This window comes from Symphalangus syndactylus, chromosome 13 (genome assembly GCF_028878055.3).
Source record: "Symphalangus syndactylus isolate Jambi chromosome 13, NHGRI_mSymSyn1-v2.1_pri, whole genome shotgun sequence".
Lineage (NCBI taxonomy): Eukaryota > Metazoa > Chordata > Mammalia > Primates > Hylobatidae > Symphalangus > Symphalangus syndactylus.
This window is the reverse complement of record NC_072435.2, coordinates 71,863,263-71,882,658: the sequence shown is the minus strand read 5'-3', so window position 1 is coordinate 71,882,658 and position 19,396 is coordinate 71,863,263. Positions and strand designations below refer to the sequence as shown.

General features: G+C 39.3%; 1 protein-coding gene across 6 annotated transcripts in view; it reads left to right on the top strand.

Moving 5' to 3' along the window:
• OSBPL8 (oxysterol binding protein like 8) overlaps positions 1-19,396 on the top strand; it is a 221,872-nt gene that overhangs the window by 37,981 nt on the left and 164,495 nt on the right. The gene's annotated exons all lie outside the window — the stretch shown is intronic.

Genomic DNA, 19,396 nt, shown 5'->3' with positions numbered 1-19,396 from the left:
TTATTGAAGCACCTTTTTTCTCTTTTAAAACTTTGAGTTCTAGCACTAGTTAATTCATGAGTTGTCCTTGTAGTCTATTTTACTTCAAAGATTAACCTATTAGAAGGAAAGACAGGTTCATTTATTCACAAATGAGATGAGAGCATTAATTTTTAAGTGACTCAATGTGAATAATCAGCACATCATGGAAGGGGATCACAGTGTTAAAATTGATTTCATTCTAAATGGCACCAGACCAATTTGTTGTGTTTGAGGCAAGTTGATAATGTCCTCAGTTTGATCTCTAATTGTGTATTTCTAGACAGAAAAAATTTACTTTTTTCCCCAATTATTTTATTTTGGTAAAATAAATCATCTTAAATCATCTTAACCATTCTTCATTGTAAAGTTCATTGGTATTGTGTACATTTATATTGTACAAACATCAGTATCATCCATTTCCAGAACTCTTTGTCTTGCAGAATTGAAACTATATGTCCATTAAACAACAACTCTCCATTGTCTTCTCCCCCTGTCCCTGGCGATCATCATTCTGCTTTCTGTCTCTACAATTTTGGCTATTGTAGATACATCATAAAAGTGGAATCATAGAGTATTTGCCTTTTTGTGACTGGCTTATTTCACTTAGCATAATGTCCTCAATGTGCATTCATGGTATAGCATATGTCAGAATCTCCTTTCTTTTAAAGGCTGAACGATATTCCATTGTATGTATATACCACATTTTGCTTGTGCATTCATTTGTTGGTGGGTTGTTTCCACATTTTAGTTATTGTGAATAATTCTGCTGTGAACATGGGTGTACAAATATCTCTTCAAGACTCTACTTTCATTTCTTTTGTTTACTTACCTAGAAGTGGAATTGCTGGATCATATAGTAATTCTGTTTTTTAATCTTTTGAGGAACCGTCATACTGTTTTCCACAGTGGCTGTACCATTTTACATTCCCACCTGCAGGGCACACAAGTTCTGGTTTCTCCACATAGCATACATCACTTTTTAATACACTTATTTTGGTAGGGAGAAACATTAGTCTTGTTATTTATGCCCCTTTATAGTCACAATATGTTTGCATAATTAGGAATTGAGTTTTGACTGTTATGAAAACCCAAGGTATGTGTTTTGAACAGTTGAGAGTATTATTATTCACACTATGCTGAGTGATGAGTTAGTGGGTGTAAGAAAGATTTGGACCCTGCTGTTGGATTCTTAAAATACAAGAAGTGCTTTTAGGAAGAAAATGGCTGGATAAGTAAGGTGATGGAAATAGATACTTTGCTCTATCTGATACATTATTCTTTTGAGCACTTTCTTGTAGAGCAGAGGAATGTCAAAATTTTACCTGCTCAAATTGCTTCTCTTCCACAGTACTTTAGAGTGTCATGGGAAGTAGCTACTGGGTGGACCCTTGATTAGTGGTTATTTTTCATTTTTATAAAGGCCTAATTAAATAGCATATTTAAATGCAAATTGTCAATCTAAAACACACAAACTTGGATATAATAGGCCTGCTCCTATATTGACTTAATTTTTTTTTCTTTCATTCTTGCATCTTGTCACACCTTTCCCCATCATCTCATTATCTCTAATGGAACACATTTACTATGCAATGTGTAGTGCTAGTGGAAATAAAGGATATAGGAGTGACCTCCCACCTTATGACTTACTTGTATTCTCTGCTTGGAATGTGTTTCTTGCTATACTTTGTTTGGCTAACTGCCAGTTAACCTTTAGGTCTCAACTTAAATATCACTTCCTATGAGAAGCGTCCTGTAACCTCATGTAAGGTCCGTGAGGTCATAAATCATGTGTGTGTTGTACACTTTGATTCTCCAGAAAATAGTGTAGTGCTTGACACATACCAGGCTCACATTAATTTGTGTAAACTGATTTTCATCATGGAGACTTGGATCTAATGGGGGGAGGCAGATAGATAAACAAATATTTAGAAATACAGTGTGACCAGTTCTGTACTGGAAGTACTTTGCATGCCAAGGAAGAAAGAACTCTGCACTAGAGAAGAAATGGAGTCCATATTCTCGTTTCTTTTTTTTTTTTTTTTTTAAAGAACTAGCGTGATAGCAGTATACATTTTTAAGTTCATTCATTCACGTAAAGGCATTTAGAGTATTTATGCAAGTTTATAACAAAGCTTTTCAAAACAATTACGTTACCATTATTTTGGGTTTTGTAGCCTTTTATTCAAAGTTGTTATAATCTCTGGTCTCTGAGATATTTTATAGGAGGGTTTCTGGGAGGTAGGTGAGAGGGGAAACTGCTGTTCTTCTTTCTGATGGTTTTACTAAATAAGCTCCTTCTGTGCTGATATGGTTTGGATGTTTGTACTCTCCAAATCTCATGTTGAAATGTGATTCCCAGTGTTGGAAGTGGAGCCTGGTAGAAAGTGATTGGATCACCGGGGCAGATTCCTCATGAATGGCTTAGCGCCATCTCCTTGGTGATGAGTGAGTTCTTTCTCAGTTCTTGCAGATTTGGTTGTTTAAAAGAGTCTGGGACATTCCCCCTAACCCGTTCCCTTACTCACCATGTGATATGCTGCTCCCCTTTGCCTTCCGCATGATGTAACCTTCCTGAGGCCCTCACCAAAAGCAGATGTGGTCACCATTCTTCCTGTACAGCCTGCGGAACCATAAGCCAAAATAAACATATTTTCTTTATAAATTACCCAGATTCAGGTATGTATTTATAGCACTGCAAGAACAGTCTATTACAAAAAATTGGTACTGAGGAGTGGGGCATTGCTGTAAAGATACCTGAAGATGTGGAAGTAGCTTTGGAACTGGGTAATGGGCTGTGATTGGAAGTGTTTGGTGGGCTCAGAAGAAGACAGGAAGACGGGGGAAAGTTTGGAATTTCTTAGAGACTGGATAAACGGTTGTGACCAAAATACTGATAGAAATATGGACAGCGAAGGCTAGCCTGATGCGTTCTCAGATGGAAATGAGGAACTTATTGGGAACTGGAGTAAAGGTCACCTTTATGCACCCCAGCAAAGAGCCTGGCTGCATTGTGTCCAAATCCTAGGGTTCTGTGGAAGGTCGAATTTAAGAATAATGACTTAAGGTATCTGGTGGAAGACATTTCTAAGCATTCAAGACATGGCTTGGCTGCTTCTAACAGCCTGTGATCAGATACAGGAACAAAGAAATAACTTAAAGTTGGAACTTATTTTAAAGGGTAGCAGAGCATAAAAATTTGGAAAATTTAGAGTTTGGCCCTGTGACAGAGAAAGAATCCAAGCAGGCAGTGGAGCAACCACTTGCTAGAGTGATTAGCATGACTAAAAGGGAGCCAAGTGCTAATCTCCAAGACAATGGGAAAAAGAGCTTGAAAGCGTTTTCCAGAGATCTTAGAAGCAGCCTCTCCCATCACAGGCCCAGAGGCCTAGAAGGGAAGAATGGTTTCAGGGACCTGTCCCAGGGTGCCACTGTCCTGCTCAGCATCAGGACACTCCTCCCCACATCCTAGCTGCTCCAGCTCCAGCCTCGGCTCAAAGGGGCCCAGGTATAGCTTGGGCTGCTTCTCTGGAGGATGCAAGCCATAAGCTTTAGTGGCTTCCATGTGGTGTTAAGAGGGCAAGTATGAAGGAGGCTTGGCAGCTTCCCCCTTGATTTCAGAGGATGTATGAGAAAGCCTGGGTGTCCAGGGTAAGCCTGCCTCAGGGGTAGAACCCTCACAGAGAACCTCTACTAGGGCAGTGTGGAGGGGAAATGTGGGGTTGGAGTTCCCACACAGAGTCCCCTCTAGGGCGCTGCCTAGTGGAACTATGGAAAGTGGGCCACCACCCTCCAGACCCCAGAATGGTAGATCTACTGTTAGCTTGTACCCTGAGCCTGGAAAAGCTGCAGGCACTCAAGTCCAACCTGTGAGAGCAGCCATGGGAGCTGTACCCTGCAAAGCCACAGTGGTAGAGCTGCCCAAGGCCTTGGGAGCCCACCCCTCACTCAGGGTTGCTGGACATGAAGTCAAGGATTGTATTGGAGTTTTAAGGTTTAATGTCTGCCCTGCTGGGTTTTGGACTTGCTTGTGGCCTGTTGCCCCTTTCTTTTGGCCGATTAATACCTGAACCACCAATGTATCTTGTTTTGATGTATCAAGTTACTTGTTTTGATTTTACAGGCTCATAGGTGGAAGGAATTTGACTTGAGTCTCGGATAAGACTTCAGACTTTTGATTGAGTTGATGCCGGCATGACTTAAGACTTTGGGAGACTATTGGGAAGGGATGATTGTATTTTGCAGTGTGAGTAGGACATGAGATTAGTGGGGCCAGCAGAATGATATGGTTTAGATGTTTGTCCCCTCCACATCTCATGTTGAAATGTGATCTCCAATGTTGGAGGTAGGGCCTGTTGGGAAGTATGGGATTATGGGGGCCGATCACTCATGAATGGCTTAGTGTTATCCCCTAGGTAATGAGAGCTCTTGATCTGAGTTCACATGAGACCTGGTTGTTTGAAAGAGTATGGCACCTCCCCACCTCTCTCTCTTGCTCCTACTCTTGCCATGTGATGTGCCCATTCCCATTTTGCTTTCCACCATGAGTAAAAGCTCAGTGAAGCCTCATCAGAAGCTGAGCATATGCCAGTGCCATGCTTCTGTACCACCAGTAGAACCATGAACCCAATTAACCCTTTTTTCTTTATAAATCACCCAGCCTCATTTCTTCATAGCAATGCAAAGCTGGACTAGAACATACGGAATTTTGATTTTTTTAGGCTCTTAAAACCAAGTATTTAAAATTTATCATTGTCATCTATTTTAGCAAATTATAGCCTGTTTGTTTTATATATATATAAGTATGAGATATTAGTTACCATTCTTAAAATAAATTTATTAATGAATACATTAATAAACATTTATGTTTAATATTAGTCATAGATGGTGAAACCACAGTTGTTGAAACACTATTAGTTTATCTTTATAAGTAAAAATTTCTTTACAGTAGGTAATAAAAAATTTTTCAGGACCTTGTCTGAAATTTTTTGGAGTTTGAGTCCTCTAAAAGGGCTCTTACCTCCACACCCCCCACCTCTTGTTTATTTTTGCTATAGAATGATTACATTTTTTAATTGTAAAGAGAACATATTTAAACATGTGTACAATACATAAATATGGAGTTTGGTGTATCATCACAAAGCCAACCCTTATATAAGCACCCATGAGATCAAGAAATGGAACATTGGGCTGGCGTGGTGGCTCATGCCTGTAATCCCAGCACTTTGGGAGGCTGAGGCAGGCAGATCACTTGAGGTCAGGAGTTCGAGACCAGCCTGGCTAACATGGTGAAACCCCATCTCTACTAAAAGTACAAAAATTAGCTGGGTGCTGTGGCATATGCTGTAATCCCAGCTACTCAGGAGGCTGAGACAGGAGAATCACTTGAACCCAGGAGGTATAGGTTATGGTGAGCCGATACTTTGCCACTGCACTCCAGCCTGAACAACACAGCTAGTCTCCATCTCAAAAAAAAAAAAAAAAAAAAGAAATGGGACATTGACATTGATGGCATAATGTTCAGAGGATTTGTTATGTTTCCTTCATCAACCATATTATTGGTTATTTCTGCTGTCTGTTTTTACCTTTTTTAAATTTCACTTGGTATTCATTAATTGTATTCTTTTCAAAGAACTAACTTTTGGCTTGTTCTCTTTTGTGTTTTAGTGTTCTTTGACATTTATTACTGCTCTCTGTGTCCTTTCTTTTACTTTTTTGGGGTTTAATTTGCTGCTTTAGGGAGGCAAAGTTTTCCTCCACCCTTCTAGGGTCATCATACACTTTTCTCTGGTTAGTCTGTCTTATGCCAGAAAAACAAAGACACAAAAAAGCAGTTAGAGCTGAATACTTATAATACGAGGAAGCACAAAGAGCATTAGATTATGAAAATGTGAAAAGAATATAGAGTTTTGACTAGAACAGTTAATTGTGGAGAAGAGGCTAGGAAGGTAAGGTTAGTTTATTAAGGTTTATGTGTGCAGATTTCTCTTGGTCTTGATTTTTCATCCCTGGTGTTAAAAATGTCTTTGTTTCCTCTGGCACAAGGAGGGCACTTTTCACATGGGAGTTTCATCTCCTGCTTTCAGGAAGAAAAAGGAAGGTCAGAGTACCTTTAGCTCAAAGTAATCAATATTCCATAGCAGTATATTTTGGGGTGGCAGTCCTGAACTTCTCCACTGCTTTTTCAGATTTTTTGAAATGGATGATTAGCCATTTGATTTTCTTGTCTTTTATAGCTATGTATTTTCTTTGCGTACCTCAGTTCTTATAGTATTTCATTATCATTTCGCTAATATTTTGATTTTTTTAATTGCCACTGTGATTACTTCTTCAATCCATAGGTTATTTAGAAGTGTATTTCTTAATTGTAGAACACATTGTGGGAGTGGGGGGGTCGTCAAGATGGCTGACTAGAAGCAGCTAATATGTGTGGCTCTCACAGGGAGGAATGGAAGGGGCGAGTAAATAGTTGAATCATCCAAGTACATGCATCAAGACTAATCAAGGAAACAACTCTACCCATGGAGAATGGAGAAAAGCAAGACAGGATGAAGGCCCACCCAGAAGCGACACAGAGGCAGGGGAACCTCCCCCACTCAGGGAATTTGCTGAGGAAGGAACATAAACACTGAGATCACCCCAGAACTGCAGTGGGCAGCCCAGGAGTGCAAAGCTGCAATCTACAGCCAGCACTCAAAGGGAAGAGGAACCCATACTTTCAGAGCGTTGAGAGGGAACGTGGCTGCAATTGTGAGGAAATTGTGGAGCCACGCATCTGAGCAAGAGTCTACCAACTGACCAGTACACCTGAGTGCCACCTGCTGGATCACACTCCACAACTTCAACCCTAAAAATACCTCTCTAACATACCCCTCTGAAACCAAAGACAAGAAATCAGCTTCTATAAAATAAAGATCCTGCACAAAACCTCGGCCCTGTGAAAATGTCTGAAAGAGAAGTCTATTGACTACTTAATCTACACTACAGTTAAAGGAACACCCATATGCAGAGATGAGAAAGAACCAATACAAGAACTCCAGTAACTCAAGAACTCCAGTAAATGGCCACAGTGTCCTGCGAGTGACTGTACCACTTCTGCAACAATAATTCTTAACAAGGCTGAACTGGCTGAAATGACAGAAGTAGAATTCAGAACATGGATGGGAATGAATATCATTGAGATTCAGGAGTACAGAAAAATCCAATCCAAGGAAACTAAGAATCACAATAAAACAATACAGGAATTGAAGGACAAAATTGCTGGTATAAAAAAGAACCTAATTAATCTGACAGAGCTGAATAACACCATATAAGAATTTCACAGTGCAATCACAAGTATTAACAACAGAATAAACCAAGCTGAGGAAAGAATCTCAGATCTTGAAGACTGGCTGTCTGAAATAAGATAGACAAACATAAAAAAGAATAAAAAGGAATGAACAAAACCTTCGAGAAGTATGGGATTATGTAAAGAGGCTAAATCTATGAATCACTGGTGTCTTTGAAAGGGAGGGACAGAAAGCATATGACGTAGAGGACATATTTCAGGATATTTTCCATGAAAACTTCCCCAGCTTTGCTAGAGAGGCCAACAGTCAAATTCAGGAAATGCGGAGAACTCCTGAAAGACTCTATACAAGAAGATCATCCCCAAGACACATAATCATCAGATTTTCCAAGATTGAAACGAAAGAAAATATGTTAAAGGTAGGTCACCTACAAAGGCAACCCCATCAGGCTAACAGCAGATCTCTCAGCTGAAACACTACAAGCCAGAAGAGATGGAGGAGGGCCTACAACCTTCTTAAAGAAAAAATTCTTCAACAAAGAATTTCATTTCTAGCCAGCTCATGCTTGTAATCCCAGCACTTTGGGAGGCTGAGGTGGGTAGATCACAGGGTCAAGAGTTCAAGACCAGCTTGGCCAATGTGGTGAAACCTGTCTCTACTAAAAATACAAAAAAAAAAAAAAAAAATAGCTGGGCGTGGTGGCAGGCAGCTGTAGTTCCAGCTACTTGGGAGGCTGCGGCAGGAGAATTGCTTGAACCTGGGAGACAGGGTTGCAGTGAGCCGAGATCGCGCCACTGCAGTCCGGCCTGGGTGAAAGAGTGAGACTCTATCTCAAAAAAAAAAAAAAAAAAGATCCTTTTCAGACAAGCAAATGTTGAGGGTGTTTGTTAACCACCAGGCCTGCGTTACAAGAGATCTTGAAAGGAGCACTAAATATAGAAAGGAAAGACCACTACCAGCTAATACAAAAACATACTTAAACACACAGACTAGTGACACTATAAGACAACCACACAAACAAGCCAACATAATAACCAGCCAACAACACAATGACAGGATCAAATCCACGCATATTAATACTAACCTTCAATGCCCCACTTAAAAGGCACAAAGCAACAAACTGGATAAAAAAGCAAGACCCAGTGGTATGCTGTCTTCAAGAGACTCACCTCACATGTAATGACACCCATAGGCTCAAAATAAAGGGATGGAGGAGAATCTACCAAACAAACAGAAAACCGGAAAAAAAAAAAAAAAAAAAACCCAGGGGTTAGAATCCTAATTTCAGACAAAACAGACTTCAAACCAACAAAGATTAAAAAAAAAAAAGAAGGGCATTACTAGTAAAGGGTTCAACCGAGCAAGACCTAACTATCCTAAATTTATATGCACCCAACACAGGAGCACCCAGATTTATCAAGCAAGTTCTTAGAGACCTACAAAAAGCTGTAAACTCCCACATGATAATAGTGGGAGACTTCAACACTCCACTGACAGTATTAGACAAGTCATCGAGGCAGAAAGTTAAAAATATTCAGGACCTGAACTCAACATTAGATCAAATGGATCTGACAGGCCTCTATAGAACTTTCCACCTTAAAGCAACAGAATACACATTCTTCTCATCTCTACATGGAACGTACTCCAAAAGCAATCACATAATTGGATATAAAACAATCCTCAGCAAATGCAAACGAACCAAAATCATACCAAACACACTCTTGGACCACAGTGCAATACAAATAGAAGTCAAGACTAAGAAAATCCTCAAAACCATTCAATTACATGAAAATTAAAGAGCATGCTACTGAATGACTTTTGGGTAAGTAATGAAATTAAAGCAAAAGAAATAAAGGGAATCCAAACAGGAAGAGAGGAAGTCAAACTATCTTTGTTAACAGTCAACATGATTCTATATCTAGAAAACCCTGTAACCTTGGCCCAAAAGCTTCTTCAGCTGATAAACAACTTCAGCAAAGTTTAAGGATGCAAAACCAATATACAAATATCACTGACATTCCTATACACCCAAAACAGCCAAGCCAAGAGCCACATCAGTGTCATTCACAATTGCCATAAAAAGAAAAATGATACCTAGGAATATAGCTAACTAGGGAGGCGAAAGATCTATATAATGAGAATTATAAAACACTGCTCAAAGAAATCAGGGAAGATGCAGACAAATGGAAAAACCTCCCATGCTCATGGATAGGAAGAATCAATATCATTGAAATGGCCATACTGCCCAAAGCAATTTACAGATTCATTGCTATTTCTATCAAACTACTATCAGTATTCTTCACAGAACTAGAAAAAAACTATTTTAAAATTCATGTGGAACCAAAAAAGAGCCCAGCAGCCAAAGCTATCCTAAGCAAAAAGAACAAAGCTGGAGGCATCACATTACCTGACTTCAAGCTACGCTACAGGGTTACAGTAACAAAAACAGTATGGAACCTGTAGAAAAACAGATACATAGACCAATGGAACAGAATAGAGAGCCCAGAAATAAGGCTGCATACCTACAACCATCTGGTCTTTGACAAAGCTGACAAAAACAAGCAAAGGGAAAAAGACTTTATATTCAATAAATTGTGCTGGGCTGTTCACAATAACAAAGATATGGAATCAACCTAAATGCCCATCAATGACAGACTGAAAAAAGAAAATGTGGTACATATACACCATGGAATATTGTACAGCCATAAAAAAGAACTAGATCATGTCTTTTGTGAGAACATGGGTGGAGCTGGAGGCTTTCTTCTTTAGCAAACTAAGGAACAGAAAACCAGATACTGCATGTTCTCCCTTATAAGTTGGAGTTAAAGGATAAGAACTTGTGAACACAAAGAAGGAAACAACAGACACTGGGGTCTACTTGAGGGGAGAGGGTTATATGAGGTAGAGGAGCAGAAAAGATAACTATTGGGTACTGAACTTAATACCTGGGTGATGTAATAATATGTACAATGAACTCCTATGACATGTATTCATCTATGTAACAAACCTTCACATGTACCAGCAAACCTAAAATAATAAATTTAACAAGTTAAATGATGCTGGGATAACTGGCTAGCCATATGCAGAAGATTCGAGCTGGACCCCCTACACCATATATAAAAATGAACTCAAGGTGAATTAAAGACTTAAATGTAAAACCGAAAACTATAAACCCTGGCAGACAACCTAGGTAATACCATCCAGGACATAGGAACGGGCAAAGATTTTACGACAAAGACATCAGAAGCAATCGCAGCAAAAGCAAAAATTGACAAGTGGGATCTAATTAAGCTTAAGAGCTTCTGCACAGCAAAAGAAATTGTCAGCAGAGTAAACACAACCTATAGAATGGGAGAAAATATTTGCTAACTATGCACCTGACAAAGGTCTAATATCCAGCATCAATAAGGAACTTAAATAAATTTACAAGAGAAAAACAACCCTATTAAAAAGTGAGCAAAAGACATGAACACTTTTCAAAAGAAGACATACCTGTGGCCCACAAGCATATGAAAAAAAGCTCAGTATCACTGATCATTAGAGAAATGCAAATCAAAATCATCTCACACCAGTCAGAATGGCTCTTATTAAAAAGTCAAAAAATAACGGGTGCTGAGGTTGCAGAGAAAAGGGAACACTTATACACTATTGGTGGGAGTGTAAATTAGTTCAGCCATGTGGAAAGCAATATGGCGAGTCCTCAAAGAGCTAAAAGCAGAACTACTATTTGGCCCAGCAATCCCATTACTGGTTATATACCCAGAGGAATATCAGTCACTCTACCATAAAGACACATGCATGTGAAAGTTCTTTGCAGTGCTGTTCATAATGGCGAAGACACAGAATCAACCTAAATGCCTAATCTGCCTAAATGTTTTGAATCTCACTCTACCACCCTCAGAAGTCTGGATTTAATATCCCTATGTACTGGTTTAGGTAACATCATGTACATACCTTTGTTTAAGGGACATTACACTGTATATTATACTAATCAGTTTACTTCATTTTCTCTTGGCTATACACTAAGTTCCTGGAGGACAGCAATGATGTTTGTTTTCTGTATGTCCAGAATCTAGAACAGTGCCTCTTATATGGCAAGAGGTAAATAATATATATATATATTTTTGAGATGGGGTTTCACTCTTGTTGCCCAGGCTGGAGTGCAATGGCGTGATCTCGGCTCACCACAACCTCCAGCTCCCGGGGTCAAGTGATTCTCCTGCCTCAGCCTCCTGATTACAGGCATGCGCCAGTACACCTGGCTAATTTTTGTATTTTTTAGTAGAGATGGGGTTTCTCCATGTTGCTCAGGCTGGTCTTGAACTCCCAACCTCAGGTAATCTGCCTGCCTCAGCCTCCCAAAGTGCTGGGATTACAGGTGTGAGCCACTGCACCCAGCCATAAATAATATTTGATGAATGTGTTTTGAGTTCTGCAAAGGACATATAACCGACAGTGAAGCAGTAATAGGTATTACGGTCTATAAACCGTAAATTTTATGAATGGTTGGTTCAGAGATAATGGGAAATGAAATTTCTTTTGTACCTTGAGAATTTTGGTAGTAATGATTTCTTGTTTTTTATTGAACTTATATTAGTATTCTGGTTTCCTTGGGGCAAAATGCTGATGATACAGTTTTGCCTGGACTCTACGTAAGTAGTAGGTATTTATAAAACAATAGATCAAGAAAACCTTTAGTACATTTTTCTTTGTGGATTTTATTAGTAACTTGTCACTGGGTTGGATGATTGGTATATACATATATATCTGTCTAAAACAATACCTCTGTTTTAAGTTTTTCATAAGATTTGCCAGATCTGGAGATATAAAAAGTATTTGGACACCCTTCTAGTTCTGAATTTAAGTAATTTATTGGGCTTTAATGTGCTGTTAGGCAGTTATTAAATAAATGGAAACTAAATTATGATGAATTTGAAATAGACACCTATAAGCACAATAGTATGTATTTAATGTCTATGAAAAAAGTGGCTTTTTATGAAGTTTTTTTGGGAAGAGGCAGTGTTTTGGGGAATGTCTACCTACCTTTGTGCTCCAGAGTAATCAAGATAAAGGGAATTGTCTAGATTTTTTGCTCTCCTTTTACCTTATATTTTTAGGTAACTTACTGTGCTTTTTCCCCTTCTCTCTGATAGTTGATATTATTAGTTCAGTTTGTTTCTTCTGCTCACCCATTGCATGTCTTCCTCATCCATCTTCCTAAAGTTGTACACAGTGGGATAGCTTGTACGGCACACCTCTAATCCACTTCCTTCTTGTCCATCAGTGTCCAACTTTTTGTTTGCCTCCCAGTCTTCCATTATTATCATCATCATTATTTTTTCTATTTTTCTTACTATTGTGGTAGTATTAGAATGGAAGAAATATTAACATAATTCATAGGTGCCAAAATATTAGTATACTCTAGGAAGCATATGTACTATACCATTTTGAAATAATTTTGATGAAAGCCATTTGGAATAGACTGCTTTAATCAAGCAATTCACTTAGATTTTTTTTCTTTCAAAATACGTGTGAATAGGATGTTGGTACTAGCTTGATATTCGGAAACTGTCACATGTATATAATCTCTCATAACAGATTTTCTTTCAGGATTTAATCTACTGTAGCTACAGTGATGGGTCACTTAACAGGCATACATTTTGAGAAATGTATCGTTAGGCAATTTTGTCATGTGAGTATCAGAGAGTGTACTTATTAATACACAAACCTAGGTGGTATAGCCTACTACACACCTAGGCTATATGCTATAGCCCATTGGTCCTAGGCTACAAATCTGTACAACATGTTTTACTATACAGAATATTGTAGGTAATTGTAATACAATGGTATTTCTGTGTCTAAACATGACTAAGCATAGAAAAGGTACTGCTTTGCACTGTTGACCTTGTTTTTGGAAAGGGGTCCTGATCCAGACCCCAAGAGAGGGTTCTTGGATCTCACACAAAGAAAGAATTTGAGGTGAATTCATAGAGTAAAGTGAAACAAGTTTATTAAGAAAGTAAAGGAATAAAGAATGGCTACTCCATAGGCAGAGCAGCAGCATGGGCTGCTCATCTGCTTATACTTATTGTTACTTCTTGATTATATGCTAAACAGGGGGTGGATTATTAATGAGTTTTCTGGGAAAGCGGTGGGCAATTCCCAGAACTGAGAGTTCCTCCCTTTTTGGACCATATAGGGTAACTTGCTGATGTTGCCATGGCATTTGTAAACTGTCAGGCACTGGTGAGAGTATCTTTAGTGTGCTAATACATTATACTATAATTAGCATATAATAAACAGTGAGGATGACCAGAGGTTATTTTCATTGCCATTTTGATTTTGGTGGGATTTGGCCAGCTTCTTTTATCACAACCTGTTTTATCTGCAAGGTCTTTATCACCTGTATGTTGTGCAGACCTCCTATCTCATTCTGTGACTTAGAATGCCTCACCTCCTGGGAATGCAGCCCAGTAGGTCTCAGCCTTATTTTACCCAGTCCCTATTCAAGATGGAGTCGCTTTGGTTCAAACGCCACTGACAATGTCACCATGGCTGTGATGTCAATAGGCAATGGGAAATTTTCAGCTTCATAGTAAATCTTTTTTTTTTGAGACAGCGTCTCACTCTGTTGCCCCAGCTAGAGTACAGTGGCGCAATCTCGGCTCACTGCAACCTCCGCCTCCCGGGTTCAAGCGATTCTCCTGCCTCAGCCTCCTGAGTAGCTGGGACTACAGGCACGCACCACCATGCCCGGCTAATTTTTGTATTTATAGTAGAGATGAATTTCACCATATTGGCCAGGCTGGTCTCGAACTCCTGACCTCGTGATCCACCCACCTCAGCCTCCCAAAGTGCCGGGATTACAGGCGCATAGTAAATCTTAATGAGACCACTGTCATACATGCAGTCTGTTCTTGACTGTGACATCCTTATATGGTATGGCCGATGACTACTATAGTGTAGATTAGTTCAGACTAGCTAAACAAGTTTGTTCTTATTTACAATCTGACTTCTTTTTTTAGTCAAAATTGCAGAGTGAAATTAAGGTAAGTGATGTGAATATAGTGTTGCCTTCCAGTAATATTATTATTATTTTTTTTGAGACGGAGTCTTGCTCTCTCGCCCAGGCTGGAGTGTGATGGCGCGATCTCGGCTCACTGCAACCTCCGCCTCCCAGGTTCAAGCAATTCCCCTGCCTCAGCCTTGCGAGTAGCTGGGATTACAGGCACCCGCCACCACGCCCAGCTAATTTTTGTATTTTTAGTAGAGACAGGGTTTCACCACGTTGGTCAGGCTGGTCTCAAACTCCTATCTCAGATGATCTGCCCGCCTCAGCCTCCCAGAGTGCTGGGATTTCAGGCATGAGCCACCACGCCCAGCCATCTTCTGGTAATATTCTTCTTTAAATGTGCAGTGTATTCGTGGCTCAGCATTTTTGTCTTTTTTTGAGATTGAGTCTTGCTCTATTGCCCAGGCTGCAGAGCAGTGGCATGATCTTGGCTCACTGCAACCTCTGCCTCCTGGGTTCAAGTGATTTATTCTGCCTCAGCCTCCTGAGTAGCTGGGATTACAGGCATGCACCACCACGCCCAGCTAAGTTTTTTTTGTATTTTTGGTAGAGATGGGGTTTCGCCATGTTGGCCAGGCTGGTCTCAAACTCCTGACCTCAGGTGATCCACCTGCCTAGGCCTCCCAAACTGCTGGGATTACAGGTGTGAGCCACCACACCCGGCACATTTTTGCTTTTGAGAATCCTTTTTTTGTTACATATGAGTGTAATAAAACAGAAAAGCTCCTGGGACATCCTGGGAGATAGGAAGTCACAAATTTATGGCAACAACTTGTTGCCATAAGAGCCATTATTCATTACTGAATAATTGAATGTTCAATATTCAATCATTATTATAAGGTTGTTATGATTAGACATGTATTAAAGCCATTAACCTTGCCTATTAGGTGCTCCTTCCTTTTTCCTGTGACTGAAATAACTATTTGTAAATCCCAAATAGAGAATAAGCTTTATAAAAATTACTTTCTCTAGGAACTTTGTTAGGGTAAGTATAGGCAGTGAGCTACCAGTTCCCCAGCTTCTAGAGTACTGATAATAAAAGGAACAATAGAGAGAATGTTGTCTTCTTTATGCTTTGAATTCAACTAGTAATTATATTTAAATTAGGATGCAGGCCTGGCTTTAGTTTGGCAGTTTTGAGAAATGAGTCAATATGGTTGTCAAATGCCATATTCTTTTACAGAAAAGTTATTTGAGTTTTAAAAAATAAGCAGAAGCAATATACGCTGTCTGAAATACTTAAAACAGCAGAGAAGACTACCTTTCTTCTCTCGAAGCCTATTCCTTAGAGCCTGCTGCCATTAAGTTTGCTTTTAATTACTGTTTTAGCTTTTAAAAAATGCTTCCCTATTCTCAGATTTATTATCATTTAAATGTTTTTGACTTTGACTTCTAAAGGATGAAGAGATTGGTGTACTTATACTTTAAGCCCCCAGCCACTTTCCCCTTCCAGGATTTTTTGTTATTAACAGTGTTTCTTAACTGTTATCAAAGGTGAGGAATTTAGGGCATTTATCATTAATTCTACCTTTTGTCATCTTGCTTCCTTTTTTAATTAGTGATTTTATAATTTTTATTTTGTGTGTGTCTTGTTTTTCATATAGAGTACCTCTCTTTTTACATGGATATATAGAGTAATTCTGAAAGTTGAAAACAAACAATCAGGATTCATTAATTTGTTCATTGATTTCTTTAATATTGGAGCACCTCAGCAGTCTGATCTTGGGTTCTTTTCTGTCTACAAAGATTTCCAAAATTATCTCATTCAATATTTATGGTTTTAAATTCCCTCCGTATGCTAACTCCTACTTTACATTTTTTGGCCTGACCTCTCCCCCTCAGCCTCACATCTGCATGTTCAGCTGCCTCCTTGATATCTGTATTCAGATCTCTAACTGGTATCCCAAAGTTAACAAGTCCAAAAGGAGCTCCTGATATCTATCCCTTTCTTCCCCAAGTCTTCCCACAATATATTGCATACCTGCTAATGGCCCCTTCATTTTCTCAATTGCTTTGGGCACAAACCCTGCTTAAGTTCCTGCCTCTCTTTTTTAAAAAATTTACACCTTATATCTGATACATCAATAAATTCTTTTGGCTACATATTCACAGTATAGAAAGAATTTGGCATTATTCATCACATCTCCTACTACTCTTGCGGTGCAAGCCATCATTGTCTGTTGCCTGCATTGTAGTGATAGCATTCTACTTTGTAATCTCTTCTCAATTAGTCCAAATGATCCTACTTAAGTAAAAACCTATCATTTCTCAGCTTTCCTTTCAGTGGTAGCTTCCCATCTCATTCAGAGTAAAAAAATTGAAGTCCTTCTGTTCTTTGAGGTCTCTGTGATTTGCAGCTTAGTTACCTTTCTGTTCTCTTTGCTCACTACTGTTCCCTATTCCACTTGCGACAGTAGTCTCTTTGCTATTCTTTAGATATGCCCCATGCTCCTGATTCAGTCGTTGTGCTTGCTTATTCCTTTTCTGCTTGGAAGGGTCTTCTAGTCATTTGGATTGCTCACCCCCTCATGTTACTGAGATCTTGACTCAGAGTCATTTCAATGAAGCCTAAAGGCCTTTCCAGGCAATCCTATCAAAAAATTTTACCTTGTTTTTGTGACATATCAGACAACTCCTCCTTTCCTATTTTTTATTCTAGTATCTATTATAATACACAATGTATTTTAATTGTTTAATTTTAAAAAATTGTCAGGTTCATTGAGGAAAATAAATTACTACAGGTACTTCAAGCAAAAAGAAAATTAACAAGGGGAATTAGATGGTGATAAATTTATTGGAAAAGCTGGAGGCATGAATATGGATAGCTATTCCTAGCTTTCAGGTTAGTCATTGCTGCTTATCATTGTACCTGCCTGTTAGTACTAATATGGGTAGATGGCAGCGGCATACTTGGTGATCACTGTAAAGCCTCAGGTCTGTCAAAGCGTACTGCCATTGTAATTGCCCAATGGGTTCTTCCTGCCGACTGCCCAGATGAACCCAATTTATCAACACAGGGAAATTGCAAAAGAGAAAGAATTTAATATACACAGAGCTGGTTAAATGAGAGACTGGAGTTGTATTATTACTCAGATCAGCCTCCTCTATTGGAGGCTGGGGTTTTTGAAGAACAGTTTGGTAGGCAGGATGCTAGGGAATGGGGAATGCTGTGATTGGTTGGGGAATGCAGTCATGGGGTGTGGGAAAATAGTCCTCATGTGCTGAGTCCACGCCTGGGTGAGAGCCACGAAGGAGATCCAGGTGAGGCCATCCAGTCACCAGAAATGCAGAAGCCTGAAAAGACATCTCAAAAAGCCAATCTTAGGTTCTGTAATAATAATGTTATTTCAGAAGTAATTGAGGAAGTTGCAAATCTTGTGACCTCTGGAACAGTAGCTGGCATCTTATAAGAATTCAGGCCACTCATACTCCTAACCTGGTGACCTTTCATTAGTTTTACAAAGGCAGTTTACTTTTGGAAAGGGCTATCATAATTTAAACTATAAACTAAATTTCTCCCAAAGTTATCTTGGCCCATGCCCAGAAATGACCAAGGGCAGTTTGGAGGCTAAAGGCAAGATGGAGTTGGTTAGGTCAGATCCCTTTCATTGTCATAATTTTCTCACTGTTAAAATTTTTGCAAAGGCAGTTTCACCATCAGAAGAGGAATGGTCTGGTTTATGTCTTTCTTCCACCTTCCAAATACTGTGGAAATGCATTGCATTGGCTGAATGTAAGTCACATCTATAATCCCCAAGGCAAAGACATTTGCAAAATGTGGTTTCCATGCTTTTAGCTTCTATGATACAGAGGAGAGCACAGAATGAATGATAAAATAAATTTATTTATACCTTTATTAATAAGATACGAATATATACATATACATTGGATTAGTCAGGGTACTCTAGAAAAACAGTACCAACAGTATGTGGGGACACACACATACACACACAAAATGGGGACTAGTAAGTATGAAATTTGCAGGGTAGGTCAACAGGTTGGAAGCCCACCAAATTGCTGATGTTGCAGTCTTGAGTCTGAAGGCAGTCTGGAGGCAGAATTTCTTTTTAAGACCTCAGGTTTTTGTTTTTTTTTTTGCCTTTAAGTGGTTGGATGAGATCCACCCACATATTGAGGGTAACCTGCTTTTCTCAAAGTCTACTGATCTAAATGTTAAACACATCTAAAAAAAAAATGTCTTCACAGCAACATCTATACTGGTGTTTAACCAAACAACTGAGTCTCATAGCTTAGCCAAATTGACACATAAAATGAACCATTATAGTCTACGCCTTGTTACATTGGCACCCACCATATCTCTTTAAAAACATACTTGTTATAGGCCAGGAACGGTGGCTCATGCCTGTAATCCCAGCACTTTGGGAGGCCGAGGTGGGTGGATCACGAGGTCAGGAGATCAAAACCATCCCGGCTAACACGGTGAAACCCAGTCTCTACTAAAAATACAAAAAAAAAAAAAAAAAAATTAGCCAGGTGTGGTGGTGGGCACCTGTAGTCCCATCTACTTGGGAGGCTGAGGCAGGAGAATGGCATGAACCCAGGAGGCGGAGCTTGCAGTGAGCCGAGATCGTGCCACTGCACTCCAGCCTGAGTGACAGAGCGAGACTCCATCTCAAAAACAAACAAACAAACAAAAAACATACTTGTTATAAGCTGAATTGTATCCCCTTAAAATGCATATTGAAGTATGAACTTCAGCACCTCAGAATGTGACAGTATTTGGAGACAGGGTCTTTAATGAGATAGTTAAGTTAAAATGAGGTCACTAGGGTGGGCCTGAATTCAGTATGACAGGTCTCCTTATAAGAAGAGGAAATTTGGATACAGACATGTACAGAGGGAAGACTGTGAAATCTGGGAGAAAATGGCCATCTCAAGCTAAGGAGAAAGGTCTCTGAAGAAACTAAACCTGCTGAAACCTTGATCTTGGACATCTAGCCTCCAGACCTATGAGGAAATAATGTTCTCTTGTTTAAGCCACCCAGTTTGTCGTATT